General features: G+C 38.4%; 2 long non-coding RNA genes across 2 annotated transcripts; both read left to right on the top strand.

The window, feature by feature from the left end:
- Positions 1 to 6854: 6854 nt before the first annotated feature.
- LOC112784768 (uncharacterized) lies at positions 6855 to 9113 on the top strand. Its single transcript, XR_003194048.3, has 3 exons — positions 6855 to 7359; positions 8094 to 8140; positions 8968 to 9113. It is a non-coding gene; the product is annotated as an uncharacterized lncRNA (long non-coding RNA).
- Positions 9114 to 24658: 15545 nt separating this feature from the next.
- On the top strand, positions 24659 to 25087 carry LOC140182714 (uncharacterized). The gene is made up of 2 exons (XR_011878772.1): positions 24659 to 24760; positions 24884 to 25087. It is a non-coding gene; the product is annotated as an uncharacterized lncRNA (long non-coding RNA).
- The last annotated feature ends 222 nt before the right edge of the window (positions 25088 to 25309 follow it).

The following is a 25309-nucleotide window of genomic DNA, read 5'->3' as shown; positions in this document are numbered from 1 at the left end:
AGGCAACAACACCTTCCAAGATACCATGGACAACAACCATTCTACAATGGATGCCAAGACAATAGTTACGGTGGACCTTCTCGTGACAACCAACCCTCACCAGTATACTACAGTCAAGAGCCATTCCGAGGTGCATACCAAGATGATAGATATGGTGGACCCCCTTGTGGTTACCAACAAGCCCCATCATACGCCTATAACCCACCTCATCACCATAACTATAAACCACCACACTCACAAGCCCCCTACTACCATTCACCTCTATATGACCCTAATCCGTATCCACCCCAATTTCAATCCAATTACTCCCATGAACCACCACTTCCCTATGCACTATGTCCATATCCATCACCCCAAGAATCAAGGGAGCGTCTCAAGGAAACAGTGGAAAAATTCCATGCAACCCTTCACCAATTGAATCAAGCGATAAATCGATTACCTTCCCGACGTTCGGACACTCAGGGAACCCACATGGCTTCATGTGGACAATCTAATGAAGAACGCAACATGAATGAGATACTAGAAACTCCACTGGATAGTAAGGAGCATGATTTTGTACTAAAACAATTGGAGGAAGCTGAAATTATCGAAGAAGAAGAATTGGTTGAAGATTTAGGAGATGCTGAACCTCCATGGGAATCCAGAATTGTGGAGAATTCCGTCAAAGAATTTGCAATTAATGCTAAAGAGGATAGTGCACAGCCCCCAAAGTAGGTATCTTATGAAGAACTAGACGGAATAACTCAAGAAGCGAGTTTCCTTGATAATGATAATCATGAGTCAAGTTCTCCTAGTAATGAACTTGCATCCGCAAGTGAATTTTTTGAGATTGAAGAATATTCCCCAAATGAATACGAAGATGATGCGGAGGTAGACTTTTCTCAACCTCCAACTTATGACTTGAGTGATGAGGAAGATATCGAAGACTTTGATCAAGACGTGGTTGCAGTTGAAGAAGTTTGCAAGGAAGTGGAGGAATTTACAGAAGAACACAGGGGAGTAGAGCTTGCAAAACCACTGGAAACACCTTTTCCAAGGCCATTACCATCCAATACAAATTTCAAGTAGGTAAAATCCTTAGCCTTTATCTTTACTTTTTCACTTGAATATGGTTTGCTTGAAACAGATGGCCAGCTTAGAGCTCTTTGAAGCTTTAAGAGTAAAAGGGAAATGGTTCGTGCTCAAGGCTGGTATGCAAGATTCAATGAGGTTCCACGCTTCACTTTGAAGTGTAGGGATTGGTTTCGAGTTCGATTGCATGGGTCTCGGAAGATGTTTGGTCATCTTGGTGAGAATACAACTTCCAAACCGCCCGGCTGGAAAAATATAGATCGAAACAAAGGCGGATATAAAAGCAAGGTTTGGGATCCTGGAATCTTTTCTGACATTCAGCACCCTGGGAGCCTGAAAACCTGTTTGAATTTAATCAAAGGCTTTACATGCCTAGTTTGGGACCCCGGAAGCTATTGGCAATCCAAACAGTGGTGGAAATTTTTGGATGAATTCAAGCACAAGCCACCATAGTAGGAAGCTCAGCAAATGTCCAACTTAAGGACTTTAACCAAAAGTGCTAGGTGGGAGACAACCTACCATGGTATGATCGTTCCTATTTCAATTTTGATTATATTTCGTTTTGTTTATTTTTCAGTTTTATTTTATTCTATTTTCATTGAACCTGGAATTGTTCACAGCACCCACATTAGCATTGCATGTTGCATCCTACATAAAAAAAAAAAGCGAGCCCTACGCGTGCGCATGGGCCACGCGTGGGCGTCCATTAGAAATCGGCGTAAAGATCCAACGCCCAGAAAGTTGGGCTGGAATCGTGTGGCTGGTGTGCATTTAGCACAAATTGGGCCACACGATCACGTCGGTGACGCGAAGGTGTCAACCTCATTATACCTCACCCACGCGATCGCGTCAGTAACGCGAACGCGTCACTTTCACTTCACGCACAACACGCGAAAGCGTGGGCGATGCATACGCGTCGCATGAAAATCCTTGCCCCCTAATTGGAAACAGAGAGTTGCACCAAAACGACGCTGGAATTGTGCGTCAGCACAATTCTGAGCGACGCGTCCGCGTCCCCCATGCGTACGCGTCACCTTCAATATCCCTCAACCATGCAATCGCGTTAATAACGCGTTCGCGTCATTCCCTTTTTGGCCCAATCACGCGATCGCGTGCTCCACGCGTCCGCGTGGATTTAAAATCACTAACACTCACCCACGGGAAACCCTACCCCCCCGCGTCACACTTCATCTTCTTCCTTCCTCCTCAGCACTCTCTCCTCCCTCCTCTGCAACCCACCACCGCCGACCCACCACCAGCACCGCCGCGCCGCCACCCCTGTCGCCTCAACCCCTCCTCGCGACACCCCCCTTCTTCCTTCCCTTCTTCCTCCCCTCCACGACCCTAACCCCATTGCTGCCGCCCCGTCACCGAGCCGCTCAGCACCATCGCAACCTACAAGACCTCCAGCCAACCACCACCACCCCCATTACCCTAACCAAACTCGCCCCTCTTCTCCCCTCTCTCTCATCAAACCCCACTACCGCCAAGGACCGCCGCCACACAGCCCTGCCACCACCGTGAAACCCCAGCGCCGCTGATGAGCGGATAATTTATACGCTTTTTGGCATTATTTTTAGGTAGTTTTTAGTAGGATCTAGCTACTTTTTAGTATATTTTTATTAATTTTTAAGAAAAATTTTTTATTTCTGGACTTTACTATGAGTTTGTATATTTTTTTGTGATTTTAGGTATTTTTTGGCTGAAATTGAGGGACTTGAGCAAAAATCTGATTCAGAGGCTGAAAGGACTGGAGATGCTGTTGGATTCTGACCTCCCTGCACTCAAAATGGATTTTCTAGAGCTACAGAAACCCTATTGGCAAACTCTCAATTACGTTAGAAATAGACATCTAGGGCTTTCCAGCAATATATAATAGTCCATACTTTTCCCGAGCTTTGACGATGCAAACTGGCATTCAAACGCCAACTTCCTGCCCTATTCTGAAGTTAAACGCCAGAAACAGGTTACAAACCAGAGTTAAACGCCACAAACAGGCTGTAACCTGGCGTTTAACTCCAAGGGAAGTCTCTACACGTGTAAATCTCAATGCTTAGCCCAAGCACACACTTATTTCTGCACTATTTGCACTTAGTTACTTATTTTCTGTAACCCTAGCTACTAGTTTAGTATAAAAACTACTTTTAGAGATTTATTTTACATCCAGTTTTCATATTTTGAAACTGAGACCTTTATACACATTTAGAGGCTGGCCTCACGGCCATGCCTGGACCTTTCACTTATGTATTTTCAACGGTGGAGTTTCTACACCTCGTAGATTAAGGTGTGGAGCTCTGCTGTTCTTCATGAATTAATCCAAAGTACTATTGTTTTTCTATTCAACTCAAGCTTATTCTTATTCTAAGATATTCATTTGCACTTCAACGTGTTGAATGTGATGATCCGTGACACTCATCATCATTCTCACCTATGAACGCGTGCCTGACAACCACTTCTGTTCTATCTGCAATAGCTTGAGTATGTATCTCTTAGCCTCCTGGTTCACGATTAGAGTCTTCGTGGTATAGGCTAGAATTATTGGCGGCCATTCCTGAGATCCAGAAAGTCTAAACCTTGTCTGTGGTATTTCGAGTAGGATCTAGGAAGGGATGACTGTGACGAGCTTCAAACTCGTGAGTGTTGGGCGTAGTGACAGACGCAAAACGATCAATAGATCCTATTCCAACATGATCAAGAACCAACAGATGATTAGCCGTGCGGTGACAGCGCATTTGGACCATTTTCATTGAGAGGACGAACGGTAGCCATTGACAACGGTGATCCCCCAACATAAAGCTTGCCATGGAAAGGAGTATGAATGATTGAATGAAGGCAGTAGGAAAGCAGAGATTCAGAAGGAGCAAAGCATCTCCATACACTTATCTGAAATTCTCACCAATGAATTACATAAGTATTTCTATCTTATTTTCTGTTTTAATTATATTCTAATTATCAAAATCCTATAACCATTTGAATCTGCCTGACTGAGATTTACAAGATGACCATAGCTTGCTTCAAGCTGACAATCTCCGTGGGATCGACCCTTACTCACGTAAGGTTTATTACTTGGACGACCCAGTGCACTTGCTGGTTAGTTGTACGGAGTTATGAAAAGAGTTGAGATTAAGATCGTGCGTACCAAGTTTTTGGCACCGTTTCAGAGATCACAATTTCGTGCACCAAGTTTTTAGCGCCGTTGCCGGGGATTGTTCGAGTTTGGACAACTGACGGTTCATCTTGTTGCTCAGAATAGGTAATTTTATTTTAATTTTAAGCTTTTTGTTTTTATTTTTATTTTTGAAAAAAAATTTTCAAAAATATTTTTATTTTGTTCTTCAGAATTTTTAAGAATGAATTCTAGAGTCTCATGATGATCTGTTGAAGTTTGGCTGGCTGTGAAGCCATGTCTAATCTTTTGGACCGAGGTTTCAACTTATCATCACAAGAGCTTGTTGATTTCTATCAATCTTGCTGTTGAATGTAATGATTTGCTAAATCTTGGCTGGCCATTGGCCATGTCTAGTACTATAGGCACCATGACCTTTGAGAAGGCTCTATGTGACATGGGGTCAGGGATAAACCTCATGCCCTTCTCTGTAATGGAGAAACTAGGAATCTTTGAGGTACAAGCTGCAAGAATCTCACTAGAGATGGCAGACAAATCAATGAAATAGGCTTATGGACTAGTAGAGGACGTGCTAGTAAAGGTTGAAGGCCTTTACATCCATGCTGATTTCATAATCCTAGACACTGGGAAGGATGAGGATGAATCCATCACCCTTGGCAGACCCTTCCTAGCCACAGCAAAAACTGTGATTGATGTCGACAGAGGAGAGTTGGTCCTTCAGTTAAATGAGGACTATCTTGTATTTAAGACTCAAGGTTCTCCTTCTGTAACCATGGAGAGGAAACATGAAAAGCTTTTCTCAATACAGAGTCAAACAAAACCCCCACATTCAAACTCTAAGTTTGGTGTTGGGAGGCCACAACCAAACTCTAAGTTTGGTGTTGGGAAGCCACAATCAAACTCTAAGTTTGGTGTTGAGAGGCCCCAACCCTACTCTGATTATCTGTGAGGCTCCATGAGAGCTCACTGTCAAGCTATTGACATTAAAGAAGCGCTTATTGGGAGGCAACTGACGATCGATTTTTTCTATCGGTAAAGAAATGTAAAAATATGTATTCGCGTTGTATGTATAGCTTCTAAACCAACAGAAAATCCTTTCGTACAAACGTTTTGGTTGTCACAAGTAACAAACCCCTAAATAAATTGATAACCGAAGTATTTAAACCTCGGGTCGTCTTCTCAAGGAACTGCAGGGAGGTATATTCTTATTAATGGTTATGAGTTTTGTAAATTGGGGGTTTTAAAGGTAAGGAACAAGTAATTTAAATGACAAATAAAATAAATAAATAACTGTAAAATAAACTCTTGGCAAGGTATGAAAATTCAGAAGTCCTATCCTAGTTACTCCTATGAGAATGGGGTTAATCCCACTTAGTTAACCCTTATGAAAGCAAGGTAAAGTCAAGTGAACTAATTAGTTAGATTCCCAAGTCCTATCCAACTCTTAAGGAAAGACTAGAGTTAGTGGAATACCAGTCAATTTAGCCGACATAACAACCAATCACGGATAGTTGATAACTCAAGAACTTCCAGTTAATCAATTATAGCCAATAATATGAAAAGCTAAACAAGAATCTTAGATCTGAAATACCTCAATTGCATTAATAAGAGAAAATCAATCTAAACATAAAGAGTTCATAAATCAATCTGGCAACATAAGTAATTGAATGAGAGCATTAAAGCATCTGAAAGTAAAAGAGAAATATAAAGTAAAAGGAATATTGAACCTGATGAAGACACTACAACAAATATGGGCTTTAGCAACGCCAAAATCTGCAATGCCTTAAAACCGTTCTCTTAGATGGTTTTAGACAACGGTTTTTCACAGTGTTACTGTTGAAGTTCAGTTTTCATTATTTTATAACAACAAAATAAAACCGTTCTTTTTGACTATTTTAAAGAACGGTTTTATAACCGTTACTAGAATTTGGTTTTAAGTAACGGTTTTTTAATGTTGTTTAAATAATTATACAAAAGATACGCTTAAAAACCGTTGCCAAAGTTGCTACACTTTAAAACTGTTCTCTTAGATGATTTTAGACAACGATTTTATAGTGTTGCTGTTGAAGTTTAATTTTTCATCAAGTTATAGTAATAAAATAAAACCGTTCTCTTTGACTATTTTAAAGAACGATTTTATAACCATTACAATAATTTTTTATTAAGCAACAATTTTTTAATATTTAAATAATTATACAAATTAAAAGATACATATAAAAATAGTTCTCTATAAATATTAAATTAGTAGAATACTCAAAAATTATTGTTATAAATAAATAACAAATATTATTTATAAAGAAAATAAATTTAAAATAAATTTATAATAAATATTATTTTTTGTTTCATTCTCACTTTTAAATTTAACATTTTTTTTACTTTTAAACAAATTTTTGAGAAACTCTTTATAGAACAAAACACAGAGCTTTGGTGTTTTTCCTCCTTTACTAACTCTAAATCTCTAATTATTAAATAAATTTTTATATTTTAATTATAAAATTTAATAATTATAAAATAATAAAAATTTTATATAATTTAATTTAAATAATTAATATTTTTATAATTTAATACTTTAAAGTTTATGAATAAAAAAATTAATTATATCCTAATTTTATTAAAATTAGGCACTCTTAATTCAAAAATACTCAAATCAAACCATAACCTAACCCTAATTTTTTATCTAACCCTACTTCTATTTCACACACTGCCCTCAGCACTTCCCTCACCCCCCCCCCACGTAACACACACCACATACATACACAGAGATGACAGAGAGGAAAAGAGGGAGCCTCCGTCGTGTCGCCACCGTTCAGCCCATCACCGCTGCCATGTTGCCACCGAGCCGCGGGTCACGATGGGAAGAGAGAAAGAGAGGCGCGCAGAGTTCAAAAGGAGAGAGAGAGGCCGAACGCGAGGGGGGAGGGAACCCTCATCGTTGCCGTTCGTGGAGTCTGCGCCAGCACTGTCGTCGCTGTAGCGGAGGAGCGTCCCTGTCTCTGCGAGCTGCCGCCATCAAAGCTTCTACTTCTGCTTTGTTGCTTCTGCTGTCACGCCGTCGTCCCTCTAGATATCGCTGCTTCTAAATTCCCTGTCACTAGTTCTCTGCTTCTGAATCCCCTGTCACTGGTTCTCTGCCTCCTCATTGTGGCTCAACCTCTGTTTAGGTAACTCAAATGTCTCTTATTCTGTGAGTTTAATTTATTTGGTTTCTATTTTGATTTGAAGAATTTTACAGATTAGAAGTGCAGAAGGAACCTAACCATTGCAATACTCTAACATTCTTGATCCAAATTATTTTATTTATCATCTACACTCAATATTTGTATAATGAAAAGTCCTACTGTATTGTTAAGCTTCTATTAATTTGTTAACAAAGTAGAACCCTACTGTTATAGTTAAGCTTCTACATGAATAAGCTTCTTTCAAAGAAATGGAACATGGCTCAAATATGACTTTTGATTTAGTCCCTTAACTTATTATTTAGTGTTTGTTTTGAGAAAGACAGTGTTATGTTAGTAAGGGGTTGCTTGGATGTCTTGGACTTTTTAATATTCTTATTTTAATTCCAATTGCCTTCATACTCAATTTCACCAAACTGGAACCTTTTCATACACTTACCCTGAAGCAGCTTGGTCTGATCATTGGCAAAGGTCAGTTATTCATTATTATTAGTAGCTTGACATTGTGGTTTAGTTCTTTTACTTTCATATTCATTGCATAGGACAATAATTTGTGCATTTTTTTCCTTTGAATCTACCGCTGCTTGTGCAATCTGATGATGAGAATTTTTTTTAATGGTCGAATATATGGCTAAATTTTTGCATAGGACAATAATTGGTTTCCATGTTGTGTTGTAATTGAAACCGTCTAATCTAAATAATTTTGTATTCCTTGGAAGGCCAGCGTGGAAGGAAGCTTGTGCTACTCTTCAAAAGCTCCTTTCAGGTACAAGTTGCAACCTCAATTTGTTCTTTTCTTTTACAAGTAGGACAAGGTGATTTGTGTGGTACAATATTGAAGGAATCTGGGTAGGAAAGAAAGAAAGAAATAAAAATAAAAGGAAAAGAATAAAATAGAGAAAAAATGTCATTTATTAGTTGAGCAAACAAACATTCTAATGCCTTAAACGCTACACTGGCTTCTACTTCCATTAACACTTTCACTGGTTTTGTTGGATGGAAATCTTCTTCTTTGTTTCCACATTCTAATGCCTTAAACGCTGCACTTTAACTCCCTTTCAACCCAAAACTGCACTTCTCCGTCACTTGCTCTGCCTCTTCTTCCGGTACCACAGTTTTTTCTTTCTTCTCATTATGCTCTTCATTTTGTTCAATTTAGCTTCTTTTTCTTTTTTATTTTTCTTTCAGTTCATTTATTTTTTGAAGTGGTAATGTAGCTACTTTATCTGTGTGATAATAAAGGTGACATTGCCGGTTCCTAATAGCATTTAGTTTTAACAAATTTGTTGCTTTAGATAGTGGTGCAAATTGTTATAGGGTTCTAGGAGAAGGTAATTCAGGTATTTTTGAGTCATTGAGATGAATCAATTAATGGATATTGTTGAATTTGATTGATTGAAGGCATGGAAAAAGAGGGAAAAAAGTTCTGTTAACAATTAACATTCATTTGTATGTTTTACAGAAATGAGTAATATTGTTCAAATTTGGAAGACTGTTATAAGCATTTCTTTCTCTTGATTACTCTTTCATTTTCTTGATTATACTCATTTAAGCAAGAGAAATTCATGATTTTTGTGATGATTTTATCTTCAGATCCTCTGCTGGTGAAGGCTGCCAGAGGAGAACCTGTTAGTCGGCAACCAGCAAGGATGATTTTGTCTTCATGATATATTTGAGCATTGTTTGTGTATTGACATTTGACAAATCTGTTTGTGGTATCAAATTATCTTCAAATCTTACATTTTGTTTGTGATTTTTAGTTGGCATTGATGCTTATATTTGCAAGTTACTCCAAAACTGTTGGTTTAAGTCGATTTTGAGGAGCATAGCTACATACTTATTAACAAATACTTGAACGAATGAAACTATATAATACTACGTCTTTTCTCTTAGCTTATTATGCTATACTAGTTCAGTTCGTTGTAATTACTGTGAGGAGCATAGCTGATGTGCGGAAAACGATCCGACACAAAACTCACCGGCAAGTGCACCGGGTCGCATCAAGTAATAATAACTCACGGGAGTGAGGTCGATCCCACAGGGATTGAAGAATTGAGCAATTTTAGTTTAGTGGTTGATTTAGTCAAGCGAATCAAGATTTGGTTGAGTGATTTGTGATTTGCAGAATTTAGATTGCATGGAAAGTAAAGGGAATGGGTAAATTGCATTGAATTTAAAGAGAACTGAAATTTAAAGTGCTGAATCTTAAAGAACAAGAAATTAAATGGCAGAAACTTAGAACGCAAGAAATGTAAATTGCAGAATCTTAAAGTGCAAGAAATGTAAATGGCTTGAATGGTAAAGGGAATTGGGAATTGGATTTGCAGAAATTAAACAAGGAAAAGTAAAATTGCAACAAGCATAAGAGTGGAAGATGAATTGGATTGAATCGGATCTTGAAACAGAAATGTAAATGAGCTTGAAAGCAGTAAACAGAGAATGTAAAATGATAATTCAGATCTCAGGACCCAAGAGACTAGATAACCAAGTCTAGATCTCAATGCCTTCCTAGATCCAACAAGAACAATTGCAAAGGAAATGTAAATTGCAGAGAAAGTAGATGAAGAAGCAATTATCAAAAATGGAAATTCAATTATGCAGTAAAATTAAACAGAGAGATCTCAGGATGAGATTGAAACAGAATTCCTTCAATTCTCCAACCCAAGAACTAAGACAAGAAAAGTAAAGAGTGCTGGGCAAGAACAAGGAAGAAGAGAGATCAATTCTCCTCCCAAATTCTCTTGAATTAAAACAACAATGCTAAATGTAAAGTTGAGCTCTCTACTAAGTGCACTCAATCCAAACCGAAAAGAAAGCTCTCGAAAAACTTAAATCCTATGCTATTTATACACTTTCTTCAAATGGTCTTCAAGCCTTCAATTGGGCCTTTGCTCTTGATGGAATTGGGTTGATAGAGGCCTTGGTTGATTGCTCTTGGAGTTTGGAGAAGAACCGAAGTGAACCGGGTTTGGAATCATGAAAGCTTGAGTAAAAGTTTGAGTAAAAGTTTGAGGCAAACTTTTACTCAAACTTTTTATATCAGCCACCCCATCCTTGCTGCTACCAACGTTTGAGCCAAAGTTTGGGGTCAAACTTTTGCTCAAACGTTGGCTCCCCCTTGCACACTCATGGCGCCAATGTTTGCCAAAAAGTTTGAGGCAAACGTTGGCGCAAACTTTTGCTCTCCAGGGTGTGTTGTTCATGGCGCCAACGTTTGCCAAAAAGTTTGAGGCAAACGTTGGCGCAAACTTTTGCTCTCCAGGGTGTTGATTTGTGATGCCAACGTTTGCCAAAAAGTTTGAGGCAAACGTTGGCTCAAGCTTTTCTCCCAAAAGTTTGCCAAAAAGTTTGAGGCAAACTTTTGCTCAAGCTTTTTGCCCAAAAGTTTGCACAAAAGTTTGAGGCAAACTTTTGGTCAAGCTTTTTGCTCTCTGGTTCGTTTTCACTTATTCCAAAAGTTTGAGCTAAAGTTTGAGGCAAACTTTTGCTCAAACTTTTTGTCCTCTCTTCCTCCTAGCCATTCCTTCTTGCTTCAACCTTTCTCCAAGCCTTCTTCACCTATCATTAATCAACCAAACACATCAAAGCTATGCTCAAAATCATGAGATATTCATTCTTTCATAATATGTGACAATTATAGCATAAGACCTCATGAAATTGCATTAATTCATCTATGGTTGATTAAATCAAAGGAAGCATGAAAATCTACCCAATTGGCTTGCTTATGGCTCAAGAAAGTGGATAATTCATTTGAAAACAAAAGAAAAAGACTAGTGAAACTAGGCTAAGATGACTTGTCATCACAACACCAAACTTAAAGCTTGCTTGTCCCCAAGCAAGAAAAGATTTATTGAGAAGAAAGAATGAAATGGAAGAGGATGTTCATGCTAGTAGAGTGTTATTGGAAGTTCATGGGGTCTTATGTGGATATGTAAACACTCACTTCTTATTGACTCTTAAGCCTAGAAAGTCTCCTTCAAGCTTCAAGTAACATACTGCTATGACCTCTCATTATTCCTTTATCCTTGGCTATTATTTTGTTCATAAGCTTTATTTGAGTGTCATGTCTAACAAGTTCATTGATTTCTTTATACTTGACACATTATTCACTATAGACACTTGGCTCACATTCCTTCTTAAAACATTGATGCCCAGTACCTCTTTGGGTTACTAAATGCCTTGTAGTTAGGTTGCTCTTGATAGTGGATTTTCAGCTGATGATCCCGGGTTAGTTAACCCAAGTCACCAAGTGTTGATGCACTCCAAAGAGCTTAATAATCCAAGCAGATCCTAGTACAAAGACACCACATGCATATATTCTAAGGTTCAAGCTATTGGTGTCCAGCTTTGTTTCTTTTTGTTTTCTTTTGTTCTGCCACTCTTTGGCTATTTCTTTTTCTCCCCTTTTTTCTTTTTTTTTTTATTTTTCTTTCTAACCAAGGATTTTTATTTGATTGAGATTCATAGACAGTAGGCCACTTTATACTTAGAAGGAAACATCCTAGTTCTTTTATTTACTAAGAGTGAGCTATTATACAATCACACACACATACCACCACTTACTTTTATTATACTTCTATCTAACAGAGAACTATCTCACTTCACATTCAAATATTTCTTTTATTGAATTGAAAATGCAGGGGACAAAGCATGCTTTTTGTTAAGTGAAAGTAAACACACAAGCACACATTTAGACTAGCTTACTTATTTTAAAAAAATTGATTCTACTTGTACTAGATGAACACTTTAGCAAGACATAAATCAAAGCATTTCTCAACAGCAGAAGTTAAGTATAGATACAACCTATTGGTTTACAGTTCTTTTGTTCTTCCTTCTGTTGTGCCCCTTTTGAGTTGTGGTGCATAATGTCTTCAAATGGTGGTTAGTTCCCTGCACAATTCTCAAAAGTTGCTTGCTTCTCAAGCCCTTAGTTGACTAGTTAGTATGCATGAATTGAGTGTGGCTTTTGGATTTAATTTGGTGTGGGAACACCAAACTTAATTCCTTGCCACTGTCTCTAATGCAACAGGTTGTACATTTATGAATTCTTTTGGCCTTGCTAAAGGTTATGGAACCAAAACAAAAAAAACAATTAACTGGTTGAATAATTTGTCTGATTGCTTGGATCTAGCATTATGCAGGAGGTAAGAGTATGCTTTTAAATGAGATTTTGGTGGAACACCAAACTTAGAATCCTTCATTCTCCCTTAAATTGTTTTGGTGTGCAACACCAAACTTAGATCCTTGCAATACAGACAAAACTACTCAACCTTTTTATTGAAATAGCTATGAAAAGAAAACTACCTCAGGTTGGGTTGCCTCCCAACTAGCGCTTCTTTATTGTCACTAGCTTGACATCTTGTTCTTTGATCATGGAGGCTGAAAAGCATAGTGCCTCAGCTTTTCTCCTCTTACTGTGAACTTCCTTCCGGTCTCCTTTTTGATGATCTCTAGGTGTTCAAGTGAAAGGACCCGGTTCACAGTGTAGTATTCAGATGATTGTGGGGACACCTTCATTGGTTGGGTGTTTAACACTACTTTATCCCCTGGTGAAAAGCCTTCAGTAGGGATCTTCTTGTTTCTCCACCCTCTTGGCCTCTTCTTCTTTTCTTTCTCAAAAGATACTCCTTGCCTAGGTGGTTCCTTATCTGAGATGTTGAATTTCTCATCTGGAGGTTTTGGATCTAGTCCCTCCTTGATTTCTTTGGTCTGTTGCACCATCTCTACTTCTTTCAAGCATGGATTTGGGAGTCTTGGAGCTAACTCATTGACTACCTCCTTCAAACTTTGCTCTCTGGCCTTATCCTCCGTACACTCTTCTTCTTGAGTGGACTCATGTGGGGTTTTAAAAACATGGAATGCTAGGTGCTCATCATGCACTCTTAACAACAATTCTCCTTTTTCAACATCTATCAATGCTCTGCCCGTAGCCAGGAAAGGCCTCCCCAGGATGATGGGAGTGTTAGGGTCTTCATCCATATCCAGGATGACAAAATCAGCTGGGAGAAAGAATTTTCCCACTTTTATCAACACATTCTCCACAACTCCCAGTGCTTGCTTAATGGATTTGTCAGCCATTTGGAGAACTATTCGTGTGGACTTCAGCTCAGAAATTTGAAGTTTCCTCATTAGAGACAAAGGCATCAAGTTTATACCTGCACCGAGGTCACAAAATGACTTCTCAATTGTTATGTTTCCTATGGTGCAAGGTATGTAAAAACTCCCAGGATCATCTTTCTTCTCTGGCAACTCTCTTTGGAGGATAGCACTACATTCCTTTGTCATCTCAACAATCTGTCCTTCCTTCAGGGATCTTTTCTTTGTGAGTACTTCTTTCATAAATTTGGCATATAATGGCATCTGTTCAAGTGCTTCTAAGAAAGGAATATTGATGCTGAGAGTCTTGAATATATCCAGGAATTTTGAGTATTGCTTATCCTCGTTTTCTTTTTTGAACCTCTGAGGGTACGGAAGTTTGGGGACATCTGGCTTCACCCCTTCCTTCTTCTCTTGTAGCTGTGTTTCAAGGATGTCCACATCTTTCTTTGAGCTTTTTGCATTCTTGGTCTTTCTCTCCTCTTCACTTCTCTCTTCTGTCTCTTCTTGTGGAACTTCTCTGTTGTGTTCTTCTTGATTGATGGCTTCCTTCTCCCTAGTCTTTTCACTTCCCACTATGATTGCTTTGCACTCCTCCCACTTTGTAGCTTTTCCTTTGTCCTTTGGATTGGAGATTGTATCACTTGGGAGAACATTGGTTGGCCGTTCAGCTTGTTTGGCCAATTGTCCCACTTGTCGTTCAAGGCTCTTTATGGTAGCTTCATTTCTCTCTTGCACTTTGACCAAGCTTTGAGTGGACTGAGCAATTGCTTGTATGGCTGCCTCAAGACTTGAAATTCTACTTTCATGATGGTCTATTGGTGGTATGATGGGGGTGGAATGTGGTTGCTGGAAGTTATTTGTAGGGGTAGTGTGGTAGTTTTGGGGGTTAGATGTTGGTGCGGACATGCTATTTTGATGAGTTTGTGGATTGTGGTGGGGTGGTTGATATGTATTTTGTGGTTTCTTGTATTGATTATTATTAGCATTTTGTTGGTCGTGGTTTGAGTAAGTTGTGTTTCTTGAGTTGTTTTGGTTTGAGTTTTTCTGCCACGGTTGCTGGCTGTGGGTGTGGTTATCTTCCCATCTGAGATTTGGATGGTTCTTCCAGGATGGATTGTAGGTATCACCATAAACCTCATTTTGGCCTGAGCCTTGGTTGTGCACATATTGAGGTTGTTCCTGCTGCTGATTTTCTTGGTTTTCTTCATTTTGTCCCCATGTGGTTGATGGTTGGCTTGTATTTACTGCTGCAACTTGTAAACTATCAATCTTTTTAGCCATCTGCTCGAATTGTTCTTGAATCTGCTGCTGCATTATCTTGTTTTGAGCTAGGATGGTGTCCACCCCTTCCATTTCTAACACTCCTTTCCTTAGTGATGGTTGGCATTGTCTCTGATGAGCAAAGAAGTATTGATTATTTGCCACCATATCAATGAGGTTCTGAGCTTCTTCAGCTGTCTTCATAAGTTGCATCGAGCCTCCTGCGGAATAGTCAAGTGCCTCTTGAGCTTTCATTGTCAGTCCTTCATAGAAATTTTGGAGTTTATCCCATTCATTAAACATCTCAGGAGGGCACTTTCTGATTAGAGCCTTGTATCTCTCCCAAGCCTCATAGAGAGGTTCAGCATCCATCTGTGTGAATGTTTGTACTTCGGTCTTCAATCTAATAATCCTCTGAGGCGGGTAAAATTTAGCAAGGAATTTGCTCACTAGATCTTTCCAATTGTTGATGCTATCTCTTGGAAATGACTCCAACCATTGAGTGGCTTTGTCTTTGAGGGAAAATGGAAATAGCAGCAATTTGTAACTGTCAGGATGCACACCATTGGTCTTCACTGTGTTACATATCCTCAGGAAGGTGGATAGGTGCTGGTTTGGATCTTCCAAGGGGCCTCCTCCATAGGAACAGTTGTTCTGCACCAAGGTGATGAGTTGTGGCTTCAATTCAAAGTTATTTGCATCGACATTTGGGGTAAGGATGCTACTCCCACAATGCCTTGGATTAGCAAGTGTATATGAAGCCAAGACTCTCCTCTGGGGTTGACCATTGTTGTTGGCCATTCTCACTGGTAGATTTGTTGGATTTGTTGAGTGTTCCTCCAATTCATGATATTCTTCATCTGATTCTTCCTCTCCAGCAACATTTTTTTCTCTTGCTTCTCTTCTTAGCCTTCGGAGGATTCTTTCGTCAGTTTCATGAAAGGTAGGGATCTCTCTTCTTGTATCTGACATACAAGCAAAACACAAGAATCACACAATACCAGAAAAGCAATAACACTTCAATCCATGGCTGAAGTGAAATATTAGTTAGCTTAGGCAAAAATTCAAACAGTTAGCGTGTTAGTCAAAAGTTAAAGAAACAGAAAAGAAAAAGTGCTTGATCTAGATCTCCACTTCACTTAATCATTGTCAATCTAATCAATCCCTGGTAACGGCGCCAAAAACTTGATGTGCGGAAAACGATCCGACACAAAACTCACCGGCAAGTGCACCGGGTCGCATTAAGTAATAATAACTCACGGGAGTGAGGTCGATCCCACAGGGATTGAAGGATTGGGAAATTTTAGTTTAGTGGTTGATTTAGTCAAGCGAATCAAGATTTGGTTGAGTGATTTGTGATTTGTAGAATTTAGATTGCATGGAAAGTAAAGTGAATGGGTAAATTGCATTGAATTTAAAGAGAACTAAAATTTAAAGTGCTGAATCTTAAAGAACAAGAAATTAAATGGCAGAAACTTAGAATGCAAGAAATGTAAATTGCAGAATCTTAAAGTGCAAGAAGTATAAATGGCTTGAATTGTAAAGGGAATTGGGAATTGGATTTGCAGAAATTAAACAAGGAAAAGTAAGATTGCAACAAGCATAAGAGTGGAAGATGAATTGGATTGAATCGGATCTTGAAACAGAAATGTAAATGAGCTTGAAAGCAGTAAACAGAGAATGTAAAATGATAATTCAGATCTCAGGGCCCAAGAGACTAGATAACCAAGTCTAGATCTCAATGCCTTCCTAGATCCAACAAGAACAATTGCAAAGGAAATGTAAATTGCAGAGAAAGTAGATGAAGAAGCAATTATCAGAAATGGAAATTCAATTATGCAGTAAAATTAAACAGAGAGATCTCAGGATGAGATTGAAACAGAATTCCTTCAATTCTCCAACCCAAGAACCAAGACAAGAAAAGTAAAGAGTGCTGGGCAAGAACAAGGAAGAAGAGAGATCAATTCTCCTCCCAAATTCTCTTGAATTAAAACAACAATGCTAAATGTAAAGTTGAGCTCTCTACTAAGTGCACTCAATCCAAACCGAAAAGAAAGCTCTCGAAAAACTTAAATCCTATGCTATTTATACACTTTCTTCAAATGGTCTTCAAGCCTTCAATTGGGCCTTTGCTCTTGATGGAATTGGGTTGATAGAGGCCTTGGTTGATTGCTCTTGGAGTTTGGAGAAGAACCGAAGTGAACCGGGTTTGGAATCATGAAAGCTTGAGTAAAAGTTTGAGTAAAAGTTTGAGGCAAACTTTTACTCAAACTTTTCATATCAACCACCCCATCCTTGCTGCTACCAACGTTTGAGCCAAAGTTTGGGGTCAAACTTTTGCTCAAACGTTGGCTCCCCCTTGCACACTCATGGCGCCAACGTTTGCCAAAAAGTTTGAGGCAAACGTTGGTGCAAACTTTTGCTCTCCAGGGTGTGTTGTTCATGGCGCCAACGTTTGCCAAAAAGTTTGAGGCAAACGTTGGCGCAAATTTTTGCTCTCCAGGGTGTTGATTTGTGATGCCAACGTTTGCCAAAAAGTTTGAGGCAAACGTTGGCTCAAGCTTTTCTCCCAAAAGTTTGCCAAAAAGTTTGAGGCAAACTTTTGCTCAAGCTTTTTGCCCAAAAGTTTGCACAAAAGTTTGAGGCAAGCTTTTGGTCAAGCTTTTTGCTCTCTGGTTCGTTTTCACTTATTCCAAAAGTTTGAGCTAAAGTTTGAGGCAAACTTTTGCTCAAACTTTTTGTCCTCTCTTCCTCCTAGCCATTCCTTCTTGCTTCAACCTTTCTCCAAGCTTTCTTCACCTATCATTAATCAACCAAACACATCAAAGCTATACTCAAAATCATGAGATATTCATTCTTTCATAATATGTGACAATTATAGCATAAAACCTCATAAAATTGCATTAATTCATCTATGGTTGATTAAATCAAAGGAAGCATGAAAATCTACCCAATTGGCTTGCTTATGGCTCAAGAAAGTGCATAATTCATTTGAAAACAAAAGAAAAAGACTAGTGAAACTAGGCTAAGATGACTTGTCATCACAACACCAAACTTAAAGCTTGCTTGTCCCCAAGCAAGAAAAGATTTATTGAGAAGAAAGAATGAAATGGAAGAGGATGTTCATGCTAGTAGAGTGTTATTGGTAGTTCATGGGGTTTTATGTGGATATGTAAACACTCACTTCTTATTGACTCTTAAGCCTAGAAAGTCTCCTTCAAGCTTCAAGTAACATACTACTATGACCTCTCATTATTCCTTTATCCTTGGCTATTGTTTTGTTCATAAGCTTTATTTGAGTGTCATGTCTAACAAGTTCATTGATTTCTTTATACTTGACACATTATTCACTATAGACACTTGGCTCACATTCCTTCTTAAAACATTGATGCCCAGCACCTCTTTGGGTTACTAAATGCCTTGTAGTTAGGTTGCTCTTGATAGTGGATTTTCAGCTGATGATCCCGGGTTAGTTAACCCAAGTCACCAAGTGTTGATGCACTCCAAAGAGCTTAATAATCCAAGCAGATCCTAGTACAAAGACACCACAGGCATATATTCTAAGGTTCAAGCTATTGGTGTCCAGCTTTGTTTCTTTTTGTTTTCTTTTGTTCTGCCACTCTTTGGCTATTTCTTTTTCTCCCTTTTTTTCTTTTTTTTTTGTTTTTCTTGCTAACCAAGGATTTTTATTTGATTGAGATTCATAGACAGTAGGCCACTTTATACTTAGAAGGAAACATCCTAGTTCTTTTATTTACTAAAAGTGAGCTATTATACAATCACACACACATACCACCACTTACTTTTATTATACTTCTATCTAACAGAGAACTATCTCACTTCACATTCAAACATTTCTTTTATTGAATTGAAAATGCAGGGGACAAAGCATGCTTTTTGTTAAGTGAAAGTAAACACACAAGCACACATTTAGACTAGCTTACTTATTTTAAAAAAATTGATTCTACTTGTACTAGATGAACACTTTAGCAAGACATAAATCAAAGCATTTCTCAACAGCAGAAGTTAAGTATAGATACAACCTATTCGTTTGCAGTTCTTTTGTTCTTCCTTCTGTTGTGCCCCTTTTGAGTTGTGGTGCATAATGTCTTCAAATGGTGGTTAGTTCCCTGCACAATTCTCAAAAGTTGCTTGCTTCTCAAGCCCTTAGTTGACTAGTTAGTATGCATGAATTGAGTGTGGCTTTTGGATTTAATTTGGTGTGGGAACACCAAACTTAATTCCTTGCCACTGTCTCTAATGCAACAGGTTGTACATTTATGAATTCTTTTGGCCTTGCTAAAGGTTATGGAACCAAAACAAAAAAAACAATTAACTGGTTGAATAATTTGTCTGATTGCTTGGATCTAGCATTATGCAGGAGGTAAGAGTATGCTTTTAAATGAGATTTTGGTGGAACACCAAACTTAGAATCCTTCATTCTCCCTTAAATTATTTTGGTGTGCAACACCAAACTTAGATCCTTGCAATACAGACAAAACTACTCAACCTTTTCATTGAAACAGCTATGAAAAGAAAACTACCTCAGGTTGGGTTGCCTCCCAACTAGCGCTTCTTTATTGTCACTAGCTTGACATCTCGTTCTTTGATCATGGAGGCTGAAAAGCATAGTGCCTCAGCTTTTCTCCTCTTACTGTGAACTTCCTTCCGGTCTCCTTTTTGATGATCTCTAGGTGTTCAAGTGAAAGGACCCGGTTCACAGTGTAGTATTCAGATGATTGTGGGGGACACCTTCATTGGTTGGGTGTTTAACACTACTTTATCCCCTAGTGAAAAGCCTTCAGTAGGGATCTTCTTGTTTCTCCACCCTCTTGGCCTCTTCTTCTTTTCTTTCTCAAAAGATACTCCCTGCCTTGGTGGTTCCTTATCTGAGATGTTGAATTTCTCATCTAGAGGTTTTGGATCTAGTCCCTCCTTGATTTCTTTGGTTTGTTGCACCATCTCTACTTCTTTCAAGCATGGATTTGGGAGTCTTGGAGCTAACTCATTGACTACCTCCTTCAAACTTTGCTCTCTGGCCTTATCCTCCGTACACTCTTCTTCTTGAGTGGACTCATGTGGGGTTTTAAAAACATGGAATGCTAGGTGCTCATCATGCACTCTTAACAACAATTCTCCTTTTTCAACATCTATCAATGCTCTGCCCGTAGCCAGGAAAGGCCTCCCCAGGATGATGGGAGTGTTAGGGTCTTCATCCATATCCAGGATGACAAAATCAGTTGGGAGAAAGAATTTTTCCACTTTTACCAACACATTCTCCACAACTCCCAATGCTTGCTTAATGGATTTGTCAGCCATTTGGAGAACTATTCGTGTGGACTTCAGCTCAGAAATTTGAAGTTTCCTCATTAGAGACAAAGGCATCAAGTTTATACCTGCACCGAGGTCACAAAATGACTTCTCAATTGCTATGTTTCCTATGGTACAAGGTATGTAAAAACTCCCAGGATCATCTTTCTTCTCTAGCAACTCTCTTTGGAGGATAGCACTACATTCCTTTGTCATCTCAACAATCTGTCCTTCCTTCAGGGATCTTTTCTTTGTGAGTACTTCTTTCATAAATTTGGCATATAATGGCATCTGTTCAAGTGCTTCTAAGAAAGGAATATTGATGCTGAGAGTCTTGAATATATCCAGGAATTTTGAGTATTGCTTATCCTCGTTTTCTTTTTTGAACCTCTGAGGGTACGGAAGTTTGGGGACATCTGGCTTCACCCCTTCCTTCTTCTCTTGTAGCTGTGTTTCAAGGATGTCCACATCTTTCTTTGAGCTTTTTGCATTCTTGGTCTTTCTCTCCTCTTCACTTCTCTCTTCTGTCTCTTCTTGTGGAACTTCTCTGTTGTGTTCTTCTTGATTGATGGCTTCCTTCTCCCTAGTCTTTTCACTTCCCACTATGATTGCTTTGCACTCCTCCCACTTTGTAGCTTTTCCTTTGTCCTTTGGATTGGAGATTGTATCACTTGGGAGAACATTGGTTGGCCGTTCAGCTTGTTTGGCCAATTGTCCCACTTGTCGTTCAAGGCTCTTCATGGTAGCTTCATTTCTCTCTTGCACTTTGACCAAGCTTTGAGTGGACTGAGCAATTGCTTGTATGGCTGCCTCAAGACTTGAAATTCTACTTTCATGATGGTCTATTGGTGGTATGATGGGGGTGGAATGTGGTTGTTGGAAGTTATTTGTAGGTGTAGTGTGGTAGTTTTGGGGGTTAGATGTTGGTGCGGACATGCTATTTTGATGAGTTTGTGGATTGTGGTGGGGTGGTTGATATGTATTTTGTGGTTTCTTGTATTGATTATTATTAGCATTTTGCTGGTCGTGGTTTGAGTAAGTTGTGTTTCTTTAGTTGTTTTGGTTTGAGTTTTTCTGCCACGGTTGCTGGCTGTGGGTGTGGTTATCTTCCCATCTGAGATTTGGATGGTTCTTCCAGGATGGATTGTAGGTGTCACCATAAACCTCATTTTGGCCTGAGCCTTGGTTGTGCACATATTGAGGTTGTTCCTGCTGCTGATTTTCTTGGTTTTCTTCATTTTGTCCCCATGTGGTTGATGGTTGGCTTGTATTCACTGCTGCAACTTGTAAACTATCAATCTTTTTAGCCATCTGCTCAAATTGTTCTTGAATCTACTGCTGTATTATCTTGTTTTAAGCTAGGATGGTGTCCACCCCTTCCATTTCTAACACTCCTTTCCTTAGTGATGGTTGGCGTTGTCTCTGATGAGCAAAGAAGTATTGATTGTTTGCCACCATATTAATGAGGTTCTGAGCTTCTTCAGTTGTCTTCATAAGTTGCATCGAGCCTCCTGCGGAATAGTCAAGTGCCTCTTGAGCTTTCATTGTCAGTCCTTCAGAGAAATTTTGGAGTTTATCCCATTCATTAAACATCTCAGGAGGGCATTTTCTGATTAGAGCCTTGTATCTCTCCCATGCCTCATAGAGAGGTTCAGCATCCATCTGTGTGAATGTTTGTACTTCGGTCTTCAATCTAATAATCCTCTGAGGCGGGTAAAATTTAGCAAGGAATTTGCTCACTAGATCTTCCCAATTGTTGATGCTATCTCTTGGAAATGACTCCAACCATTGAGTGGCTTTGTCTTTGAGGGAAAATGGAAATAGCAGCAATTTGTAACTGTCAGGATGCACACCATTGGTCTTCACTGTGTTACATATCCTCAGGAAGGTGGATAGGTGCTGGTTTGGATCTTCCAAGGGGCCTCCTCCATAGGAACAGTTGTTCTGCACCAAGGTGATGAGTTGTGGCTTCAATTCAAAGTTATTTGCATCGACATTTGGGGTAAGGATGCTACTCCCACAATGCCTTGGATTAGCAAGTGTATATGAAGCCAAGACTCTCCTCTGGGGTTGACCATTGTTGTTGGCCATTCTCACTGGTGGATTTGTTGGATTTGTTGAGTGTTCCTCCAATTCATGATATTCTTCATCTGATTCTTCCTCTCCAGCAACATTTTTTTCTCTTGCTTCTCTTCTTAGCCTTCGGAGGATTCTTTTGTCAGTTTCATGAAAGGTAGGGATCTCTCTTCTTGTATCTGACATACAAGCAAAACACAAGAATCACACAATACCAGAAAAGCAATAACACTTCAATCCATGGCTGAAGTGAAATATTAGTTAGCTTAGACAAAAATTCAAACAGTTAGCGTGTTAGTCAAAAATTAAAGAAACAGAAAAGAAAAAGTGCTTGATCTAGATCTCCACTTCACTTAATCATTGTCAATCTAATCAATCCCCGGCAACGGCGCCAAAAACTTGATGTGCGGAAAACGATCCGACACAAAACTCACCGGAAAGTGCACCGGGTCGCATCAAGTAATAATAACTCACGGGAGTGAGGTCGATCCCACAGGGATTGAAGGATTGAGCAATTTTAGTTTAGTGGTTGATTTAGTCAAGCGAATCAAGATTTGGTTGAGTGATTTGTGATTTGCAGAATTTAGATTGCATGGAAAGTAAAGGGAATGGGTAAATTGCATTGAATTTAAAGAGAACTGAAATTTAAAGTGCTGAATCTTAAAGAACAAGAAATTAAATGGTAGAAACTTAGAACGCAAGAAATGTAAATTGCAGAATCTTAAAGTGCAAGAAATGTAAATGGCTTGAATTGTAAAGGGAATTGGGAATTGGATTTGCAGAAATTAAACAAGGAAAAGTAAAATTGCAACAAGCATAAGAGTGGAAGATGAATTGGATTGAATCGGATCTTGAAACATAAATGTAAATGAGCTTGAAAGCAGTAAACAGAGAATGTAAAATGATAATTCAGATATCAGGACCCAAGAGACTAGATAACCAAGTCTAGATCTCAATGCCTTCCTAGATCCAACAAGAACAATTGCAAAGGAAATGTAAATTGCAGAGAAAGTAGATGAAGAAGCAATTATCAGAAATGGAAATTCAATTATGCAGTAAAATTAAACAGAGAGATCTCAGGATGAGATTGAAATAGAATTCCTTCAATTCTCCAACCCAAGAACCAAGACAAGAAAAGTAAAGAGTGCTGGGCAAGAACAAGGAAGAAGAGAGATCAATTCTCCTCCCAAATTCTCTTGAATTAAAACAACAATGCTAAATGTAAAGTTGAGCTCTCTACTAAGTGCACTCAATCTAAACCGAAAAGAAAGCTCTCGAAAAACTTAAATCCTATGCTATTTATACACTTTCTTCAAATAGTCTTCAAGCCTTCAATTGGGCCTTTGCTCTTGATGGAATTGGGTTGATAGAGGCCTTGGTTGATTGCTCTTGGAATTTGGAGAAGAACCGAAATGAACCGGGTTTGGAATCATGAAAGCTTGAGTAAAAGTTTGAGGCAAACTTTTACTCAAACTTTTCATATCAGCCACCCCATCCTTGCTGCTACCAACGTTTGAGCCAAAGTTTGGGGTCAAACTTTTGCTCAAACATTGGCTCCCCCTTGCACACTCATGGCGCCAACGTTTGCCAAAAAGTTTGAGGCAAACGTTGGCGCAAACTTTTGCTCTCCAGGGTGTGTTGTTCATGGCGCCAATGTTTGCCAAAAAGTTTGAGGCAAACGTTGGCGCAAACTTTTTCTCTCCAGGGTGTTGATTTGTGATGCCAACGTTTGCCAAAAAGTTTGAGGCAAACGTTGGCTCAAGCTTTTCTCCCAAAAGTTTGCCAAAAAGTTTGAGGCAAACTTTTGCTCAAGCTTTTTGCCCAAAAGTTTGCACAAAAGTTTGAGGTAAACTTTTGGTCAAGCTTTTTGCTCTCTGGTTCGTTTTCACTTATTCCAAAAGTTTGAGCTAAAGTTTGAGGCAAACTTTTGCTCAAACTTTTTGTCCTCTCTTCCTCCTAGCCATTCCTTCTTGCTTCAACCTTTCTCCAAGCTTTCTTCACCTATCATTAATCAACCAAACACATCAAAGCTATGCTCAAAATCATGAGATATTCATTCTTTCATAATATGTGACAATTATAGCATAAAATCTCATGAAATTGCATTAATTCATCTATGGTTGATTAAATCAAAGGAAGCATGAAAATCTACCCAATTGGCTTGCTTATGGCTCAAGAAAGTGCATAATTCATTTGCAAACAAAAGAAAAAGACTAGTGAAACTAGGCTAAGATGACTTGTCATCAATAACTATATACTTATTAATGCTTATTATGCTATACTAATTAGTTTAGTGAGATTGTATTATTATTAGTTATTATTGATGGATCACGTGAATTAACCTCAATTTCTTTTGGGTTATTAACTCACCTGGTGTGGAACTTCTTAGTTTATGCATTTTTATTTTAACCAAGAGATTTATTCTTTCATGTAGGTAGGTTCTTTCAACCAAAGCACTCTAGCTTCTCAAGCAAAGAACATGGTCTCTGCTCCCATCCTTTTCATTCTTTTTTTTCTTAATTCATAATTAAGGAAGATACTAATATACTTGAGTTTTTTCTAACTTAGCCTTTGCTCATTGGGTTCAAGTCAGAACTTTTATAGCATGAAGTATATATTGTCTTTAAATTCGCCAGACAAGGTTGGTACATAACTTTGTGTTTGTCTTTTTAATGCTTATTATTCAGGTATTCTAATTTGCCAAAAATGTTTATACAGATAAAGATCAGATTTAAGATTCTTTCTAATTCTTTATGTGGAGCAGTTACCATTAAAGCCAAGAGAGTCCACTCGAGCTGGGTTACCACACCAACTTTGTTGAAGAAAAATGAAGAAATTGTCACCCTTAGGCTATAGTATTTTTGTATTTTGAAAAATGATGATGATATAAGTAAAAGTAGTTATGACCTAGACTAGTATTATGTTATTTTGCAATGATGATATATTGTGATTGTGGATCTTATAACAATTTTTATAAGTCAAATTTGTTGGTAAATGTTCAATTAGTTTTCTTTAGTAATTTGATTTAAATAGTTTAGATTATTTATTGACACTAAATTAAAAAAAAAGTTAGAACTATTTTTATTCATGAGAAAACTATTGTAAATAAAGAATTATATATTACAAAAAACCGTTGTCAAAAGTTACAAAAGGCAATGGTGTTAAAACCGTTGTCAAAGACAACTAAAAA

Source organism: Arachis hypogaea, chromosome 20 (assembly GCF_003086295.3).
Source record: "Arachis hypogaea cultivar Tifrunner chromosome 20, arahy.Tifrunner.gnm2.J5K5, whole genome shotgun sequence".
Lineage (NCBI taxonomy): Eukaryota > Viridiplantae > Streptophyta > Magnoliopsida > Fabales > Fabaceae > Arachis > Arachis hypogaea.
The sequence above is the reverse complement of the archived record's forward strand: the minus strand, read 5'-3'. Positions and strand labels throughout refer to the sequence as shown.